Source organism: Kryptolebias marmoratus, linkage group LG9, assembly GCF_001649575.2.
Source record: "Kryptolebias marmoratus isolate JLee-2015 linkage group LG9, ASM164957v2, whole genome shotgun sequence".
Taxonomy (NCBI): domain Eukaryota; kingdom Metazoa; phylum Chordata; class Actinopteri; order Cyprinodontiformes; family Rivulidae; genus Kryptolebias; species Kryptolebias marmoratus.
This window is the reverse complement of record NC_051438.1, coordinates 5,691,017-5,699,785: the sequence shown is the minus strand read 5'-3', so window position 1 is coordinate 5,699,785 and position 8,769 is coordinate 5,691,017.

The following is an 8,769-nucleotide window of genomic DNA, read 5'->3' as shown; positions in this document are numbered from 1 at the left end:
ACAAGAATATTAGAAACATTAAATCGTCCAGTTCAACAGATTCAGCTGAGAGCTATGAATCCTGAAGTCAGACGGTTTCCTTTTCTGCTTGTGATGGATTAAAGAGGTTTATTTTAACTGACAGTGAAAATGAAGAGATGTACAGGCTGGTATTTCTTTGATCACTTAATTGAACATGTTTTTTTTATTCCCCATAGAGAGTAATCTTTTCTGTAGCACCATCATCAGACTGAGACTTCCCCTCAATCTGGTGAAAATAAAGAAAAGTTTAATTAAATCACACTGGTAATCTGATTGTTCTAATGTGGCAAATCTGGAAAAAAATGTGTGACAAAAACCTAAAGCTGTAGCTCCGAGTTCATGATACACGTGAGGAACAACAGGAATTGAAACAACTACAAATACTGTCATCAGGTGTAAAAAAAACCTTTCTTTTTTGTTCATGTGTCTCATTTGGTTTATTTACTGATAGAAGTTGCAGCTTCACATGGATAATGATGATGGTGTGTTAAAGGACAGTGTGTACATGTCAGCGCTGTGTGTAGCTACACTCACTGACTGGAAACGTGCTCACAAAAACACTGAGCTGTGACTTCCACCATTAAATACTCAAGTGACCATAAAGCCTGACCACTGCCTCCTAGTCACCTGTCCATCTTCACCAATTGTCCATTAGTTCATGTCTCCTTTGTTCCACCTTTCTGTAAAAACACAGCTAGTAAAATATTGAATGATGCGTGAAAATGTTTCCATCTTTATTCATTTACTACTCTCCTGTCTGTTTTGTAATGGTCCCCATCAGTGTTGTCATTTCCTGAATGTTTCCACTCCTAGTTGGGTTCAGTCTGAATAGAGAACCTCCTCTGTGTAATTCTCTGTTTGTAGCCATGTGTTCAACGTAATCTAAAAGCCAAAACACTCAACGCAGTGGCTTCAATAAGACAAACCAGTCACTCTGTAGGGATTTTGTTCAAACCCACAATCACAAGCTGAAGTTGATTTTCTACAATACGTAACTTCAGTGGTTTTTGGAACAACTGCATGTGTTAAACTGGTGTGTGCAGAGGAATGCTGCTAGTGCAGAACAACATACACTATCTGACAAACAAAGATCAGCACCCAAACTAACCTAAACAAGAATGAAACTGAACCAAGACAAACTAAGCTCAACTAAACTAGACTAAAATAAATTAGACTAAACTTAAACCAAACCAAACTGAACAAAAACAACTAAAACTAAACTTAACTAAACTGAACTGAACGAATACAAACTAAACTAAAACAAACCAATTTCAACTAAACCTGAGCTGAAATGAATCAAGACAAAATAAACTAAACTAAAACTCAGTAAACAAAGAAAACTAAAGTAAACTAAGCTTAAACCCAAACTGAACTGAACTAAATAAAACTAAACTAAACTAAAATGAACCAACTGAACTAAGACATACTAAACTGAGTTAAACTAAAGTAAACTAAACCTAAACCAAACTTAACAAAACTGAACTGACCTAAACTAAAACCCGAGTGAACTGAACCAAGACAACCTGACCTAAACTAAATTGAACCACTCAAAACCAAGATGAATGAAGCTAAACTTAACTAGTGATCTGAACTAAACTAAATTAAACTAACCTCAAACCAACCAAGTTGAACCAGAAAATTTAACTAAGCTTAACTAAAACCAAACCAAACTGAACAAAAACAACCTAAACTAAACTGTTTCTTTGGTCTCAAAGAATTGCTGCCATGAGTGTTTTTAATCTTTCTTGAACTACAGATCTGAAACTCAGAGGACTCTCCGTTAGCTGATGATGTTCTTCCATAAATTAGTGAAATTTGGCCTCTGTGCTCTCAGCTGCCATCTAAACTGAACTAAACTAAACCTGAACCATACTGAACCAAGAAAATTAACCTAAAAGAAATTAAACCTCAAATAAATTAGACTAAACTAAACTGAACTAAGCTGATCTGAACTGAACTAAAACGGAATAAAACTAAATTAAACTACATTACACTGACCTCCAACCCCGCTGAATTAAACCCAGGACCATCTAAACTATACCAACTGTTTATTCAGTATTAAGGAATTGCTGACGTGTGTGTATGTGTGTGTGTGTTATATCTTTCTTAAACAAAAATGTAGCTGTAAGATAAAAAGGACTCTCCATTAGCTGATGATGTTCTTCTGAGTTACTGCAGGATTCCTTGTGTGCTCTCAGCCGCTCCACCGCTTCAGTCAGAAAACGGGGCTGAAATCAAAATGAATGAAAATGAAATGTGTGTTCGTAAGGAAAGCAGGTGCGAGGCCCAGAGAGAGTGAGAGACAGGCAGAGAGCCGGAGACTTTAATGATTCCAGATGAGATGAGTGGTCTGCCTGACAACTGAAATGAACAGGAATCAATAGTGAGAGCGTCTGTCTGCAGCAGATAAGACTCACACACACAATGTTGACTATTAAAAACGACAGCTTGAGATATTACACTATTAGTTATGCTATTTTTAATCAGCTATCATATTTAATTAATTCTTCAGGTCAGATGTTATCTGAGTGTCTGACTGTGGGTATGTGTGTGTGCGTGTGTGTGGGTGTGTGTGTGTGTGCATGGTGAGGGTGGGGGGGTCAGTGTGTTAGTGCAGCCTGGAGGGTCATTACTCTTGGAATGGGGAAGAGGAGAAGGACTGATCTAAAATATGGAACCTTCAAAGGACACAAATAGAGAAACAAAAGAACGGTTGAAAGGAACGGGATGGAGTGAGAGGCAGAAAATGACCACAACAAGAAGTATTGAACTCAAAAGGTTCCTGGTGATGTTTTGAAGGGGCCTGGTGCATTTAGCCGTGGCGGCCATATTTTATCAGAATTACTCCAAACGTTCATCATTTGAAGACGTGCATCCAATGATTTTTCTCTGAGAGTTTTTCTGTTTGGTGGTTCTTGAAATATTTTGCAAACAAACATTGTCCCCCAACAATATTTTGCAAAAATTAGAACAAAGAACTGAGCGATTTGCTAGCGGTCAGAGGATTTGTTGGTAATCGTTCTTTTCAACAACCACACAAAACTGTGTGTTGATAGCCATAAAATTGTCTTAGCCAACTTTGCATTTTCTAAGGTAGCTGTAGCAGCCATCTTGAATCACCTGACTCCAAAGGGTAATCGGTTTTAGATGTGCATATAAAGATTACTTCCTAAAGGTTTGATTAAAGTCCACCCAGTGGTTCATGAGATATCTTGCTAACAGATATTATTCCCAACATTTTATGGGAAAGTTTAAAACAAATAACTGAAGGACTGTGAGCAGTCACACCTGGTATGTCTTCAGGATCACTAACAGCTACCATCAAAACCAAATTATAGCTCATTGTCTCTAAAAACGACTCAGTTGTGCATCTAACGATTACTTTCAGAGGTTCATTAAAATCCTTCAAGTGATTCATGAGATATTTTGCTAACGGACAGACAGTCAGAGTGGATATGATAATTGAAAACATGGGCTCAAACACAATGGAAGATGATGGAGGGGAAGTCTGTCCTTTGCTCTGACCTCCTCTACCTGATATATCTCTTTCTGCTTGTATTTTAGTCTTCTCCAGAGGAAGAATTTTCAATATTCTGACATCTTGTGAGGTTTTTTTCCTGTTTACTTATTGCCCTAAGAAAATAAAAATAAAATGTATAATAGTTGGTTTTAGAAGTCAAGGGAATAAGTTTTTTGATGCAGAACCTTGGCTAAAATCTATTGAAGTTAGCCCCGTTGTTTCTGGTGATTTATGACTTACATTCTAAGAGGCCGAGCGTTTCTTGAAGGAATGTGTAAATAAATCCCTCCTGCCAGAAATTCAACCTAACCTGGTGCTGAGAAGGGACGCAGTTACAGACGTTTCGATTAAAAATTTCACAGGAGATGTGGTTGCACTCAAAGAATGTGACTCTCAGCTACTACCACTCCGAATCTCAGCTCAGTATCCTTATAACTGACTGAGTCGCAGCCATTTTTGTTTGCTGATGTTTGAAATGTCAAGCCCGTCTTGAATTGGGGTGACTCCAAAAGCTAATCGGTTGTAGATCCAATGATTACTTTCTGAGTTTCAACAAAATCTGCTTACTGGTTCATGAGATATTTTGCTAACAGCCAGACAAGCGAACACACACGTGCACACATGGGGAAAAAACACTTTCACCTGTCGCCTTTGGCAGCGGGCGACAATAAAATATAATCTGTCCTGACGGAGCAGCACTGTGCTGTATTAGGATCAGAAATGTAAAATTGTAGAAATGACACCAAACTATTCTTAAAGTTTAGTCATGGTGTGGCTGCAGGAAGCTGTTAGCAGCTCTCTCTCCTCTCTCCCTGTTAGCACGGCTCATGTCATGTGTTAGCATCCACTAGCTTCTAGAAACAGACCGACTTTGTTTCAGTTTACCTACACACACCTTACACCGTTATTATCCACACATTTCATTCCTTTGATCTGTCTGATGCACGCTGAGTCTGAAGTGACAGAACAGAGGGGGGAACAGCTCTGGGATGGAATGCTGCTTTCGAGTGCACTGGGACATCTGAGAATTATCTGTGTAAACACTAGTTGAGGCTGGGATGGCCAGTGCAGAGCCAGTAGGGTTACAGGGATGGCATGCTGACCTCAGCAGTTATTCAAAGTCCTGGAAGATATACTTTTTATGTATTTTTTAGTTTAGTTTAAAGTCATTTTTAACTGTCTTTGCATTTTGTAACATGCAGAGTGCTTAGATGTTAGTGTGTGTGTGTGTGTGTGTGTGTGTGTGTGTGTGTGTGTGTGTGTGTGTGTGTGTGTGGACTTGTATTGCCTACGTCGTGGGGACAATTTTCCTAACATATACTAACTTGTGAGGACTGACTGCTCCTCGTGGGGACCAAAGCCTGGTCTCCACGAGGAGAAATGATGTTTTTGGGTTAGGGGTTAGGTTTAGGACTAAGGTGTTTGGTTTAGGGTTAGCTATGTACTGGTAATGGTTAGGGTTAGGGTGGGGGTCAGGGTTAGGCTGTAGAAATGTATGGAAGTCAATGGAAAGTCCCCACAAAGATAGTGGGACAGACATGTGTGTGTGTGTGTGTGTGTGTGTGTGTGTGTGTGTGTAGGACACAACGACATCAGAGATGAGTGGGGAAGGGTGGCTGCCTTCTGAGTCAATACTTTTTGTTACGGCCATGTTACATCCTTTAAAAGTTTTTAGGCAAATAAAAATCACAATAGAAGAGTAAAACACGGACGGACTGACTGGAAATATTTGCGCTAAATTTAAAGAATCAATTTAAAATCAACTGTTTGTCTAAATAATCTCAAAACAAAAACTCACAACAGACTCCTGCTCTGATATAAGTCTGTTTGTTTAATAATCATAAGTTGACACATTTTTTTTATTAAAAAGTAATAACTTTTATTCACATGGAGCATCAACACACAAAAATTCATAGTTCACAAAAAAATGTAAAGCTCCAAAATGAACTGGAAACCCTTAGAAAGATGTTCTCAAGAAGAGGCCTGCTGAGTGTTGTGCTGATTGGCATAGAGATTTAGTCAATTTCCCAACTTTTAATAAAATTAATTTAATTAATTTATAGTGCCCACTAGTGGTGGGCATTTAGAATATGTACAGTTACTCAAAAAGCCATTATCTACTTTTGCATTAAAAATTTTACAGATAAGTGTTGCAATAAATAAAAATTAAAAAAATAAACTCATTTTACCATTTTATTTATTAGCACATAAAACTTTCCCATTTTAGTAAATAACTTCTCCTGAACAGCTTTTTGTCAGAATTCTCTCTCTGTGTTACGTAAAACGTTTTACACTGATTGGCCTTGAAGTCAAGCGGAGGTAATCAGAAATATATTTAACATTTTGGAACTTTCTGCAAAAATGGTAAATTTTTAAAGAGAACTTATATTGACAAAAAAGATATATATGTTTATTCAACAATTACTACCATATAAAGTAGTTAATGATGTGACTTTTATTTTAGAAGATAATGACCAAAATGTGTCAACCTTAAAAATAGCGCCACCTACACGTAGACATGTTTACCTCTTTACCCCTGAGTACTAAGGCAGGTATTCTAGCTGATCTGCATACCACTTTATTTTTTTATTTGTTCAAGGCTTGTAAAAAAAGTGGATCAAAATCAGAGCTGTCTTTGCTTCTCATTGTTAGGAGCAGTAGTTTCACGTCATTATGTTAAGTTGTCTGTATAGGCCTTGAAATAAAATTTAAAAAAATCCAGTTTGTCATAAAATTCTGAAAATACTCACAGATTGATGGATTGTGAACGATTGTTACAAATCCTGACAGCTTACATTCAGCTTGATGTCTAGACTTACCTAGGTGAGCTTCCTGACAATTAAACTTTACACCTTGTAGAAAATATCAGAAGTAGGTTTTGCAAATTTTGTAAAATCTACTTTTAAAATAAAGGCAGGAAAAGAAAAAAGATGGGAATGGGAGTGGCTCATATTATTCAGAAATGTTTGTTGAAATTAACAGATCTGAGGTTTGGGATTGTAAGTCTTACTGTTTAGTAGTTACAGGTCAAAAGGTGTCATCCTGAACGATAGTGCCCCCTATGGGTGGACATGTCTGAGTGTATGTAACCCCTAGTTCCCACCTTGCAAATATCGTCCTATATCGCCTAGCGGTTCGGGCTGCAGTTTGAGTTTCATTTACAGAAGAGAAAAAATAGGGAGAAGAAAACAAATTAAAAAAAACAGAACAGCTTCAATGAGTTTCTACGCTCCACTGGAAACATGGAAACTCTGCTGAGGGCTTGGACCCCTAATAATGTACCATGGTTGGTGTGAGAAAGAAGCTGCTCTGTGTGAACATAGGCTCACAGCAAGCAAAGGCAGGGGAAATGTGTGTGTGTGTGTGTGTGTGTGTGTGTGTGTGTGTGTGTGTGTGTGTGTGTGTGTGTGTTGGAGAAGTGATGAAAGCACCACATCAGGCAGCTCAAGCTGCTAATTATAGTAATTATGATTCATTACTGGCTCAGATTAATTTAATAAAGAGGAGTCTGAGCAGAGCTCGTTAACCTTCATTAGAATAATTGTAGACACAAGACACACACAGGTCCACACACACACACACACACTCATGCAGTCATGCTCTGTTGGGGTGTGTGTGGGGGGTGGGGGTGGCTGTGACTCGGGGGTGTTCCCACAGCGCCCGCTGGGATGGTCCTGTGTGGGTGTGACCGCCACAACTGTTCCCTTTTCACTAAAAGCAGCTGAGTTTTTATTTGTCTTTATTTCCACACACAGACACAAAGACATGAATCTACATCCTCTCTGTCTCCCGTTCGATGTCTCCGATTTTATTCTCATGTTCTTCGCCTGAGCTGTCTGTTCTTCTGGATTTTACAGACTTTATGAAACGAACAGCTAGCTGCTCATGAGCTCAGGGTGGTCCTCCAGTCAAAGGGTGGGGGCTCTGGTCCCCCACTGCCCCCGGTATGCTCATCAGAGGTATAATTATTATCTGCTGGCTTCCTTACATAGATAACTTTTATTAATATACTGAATGTGAATGGGATGTGTTATAATAGGAAGTGAATTGACTGTAATTGGATTTGAATTGGATTTATGACTTGACTTGTTTTCTTCATTTGTATATCGCCCTGAGATGACTTCTGTTGTGAATTGGCACTAAGTGCTGTATATAAACTGAACTGAGTCCAATAATGGAGCACCACATAGAGGAAGATATATTTCACCCAGTCACTGTGTGTATGAACGGGTGAATGAGAAACTTTGCGGAACCTGGAGAGGTTCAGGAGGACCTACATAAGTGGTCCACATCTGAACACTGAAAACTACATTCGCAAATTCAGGATGAAACTCAGAGTAAAGGTGACTCCTGATGATGATGACCTCAGAATGAAGATGACCCTAAAATAAAGAGGAAGTTTATAAAGATGAGCTGAGAACAGAGCTGACTCCTGTAGCAGTGTGTGCCTGCTGTTTGTCTAGTAAATATTTAATGTAGTTAATATACTGAAGTTTTTAAATAAAGCCATAAAGACTGTGGTGGAAGCAGGAAGTAGATCAAATAGGTGCTGCTCTGTGATTGGCTAATCATGTCTCATTGTTTCAGCCATTATTTTGCTCAACTTTTAATTTTTTCCTCTTAAGGATCATTGAGCAAACCAATTACATGGAGCTGACCTTGTGTATTAAAGGCAGAGGAGGAGGACAGGGAGACGTCCCATCACCTCTGTCTTTTTTTTTAATGTCTCCCACAACAAAATCTAAGGCCCCCACCCCCCTCGCTCTGTGGCTGAAAATGAGAACCAACAGAATATTAAGTCCTCGCGCAGCATTAGAATAAACACGTGGCGTGTTAAATCAAAATCCAATTCTGTGCTCCATTATTTTCTGGCATAGTAATGACTGCCAGGGATTAGGAATCAATATTTCACTGCAGCGGGACGTTACCGTCTTTATTCAGGTCCTGATTGGACCGGGACCAAGACCAGGACCAGGACCAGGACAGATCATCCACCAGTCGACCTTAGACAGACTTGAGCGGCAAAAGAAAACAAATGTATTAAATAATAATATAAATAATAATAATAATAATAAAAAGAAATAAAATTCGCAGGTTTTGCTTCACCTGGAACCTGCTGCCCTGAAGAGCTGAGCCTTCATCATCATCATCATCATCATAATAATCACCTTCATCGTTGTCATCATCATCATCATCAGGGACAGAAAAGAGACCCCCCGCCCCCCTCC